This window comes from Haliotis rubra, unplaced genomic scaffold (genome assembly GCF_003918875.1).
Source record: "Haliotis rubra isolate DU_JTF1 unplaced genomic scaffold, ASM391887v1 Scf218, whole genome shotgun sequence".
NCBI classification, from domain to species: domain Eukaryota; kingdom Metazoa; phylum Mollusca; class Gastropoda; order Lepetellida; family Haliotidae; genus Haliotis; species Haliotis rubra.
The window spans coordinates 800596-800860 of NW_025766203.1; positions in this window are offsets into that span (position 1 = coordinate 800596).

Consider the following 265-nt stretch of genomic DNA (forward strand, 5'->3'; position numbering starts at 1 on the left):
CTTCAAGTGTTTAAGTGACCCGTGAAGATTCGGGTTTCCGGGTAGAATTGATCTTCAGTAACCCATGCTTGTCGTAAGAGGTGACTAACGGGATCAGGTGGTCAGGCTCGCTGACTTGGTTGACACATGTCATCGGATCCCATTTGCGTAGATCAATGCTCATCATGTTGATCACTGGATTGTCCGGTCTAGACTCGATTATTTACAGACCGCCACCATATAGCTGGAATACTGATAAGTGCGGCGTAAAACTAAACTCACTCAC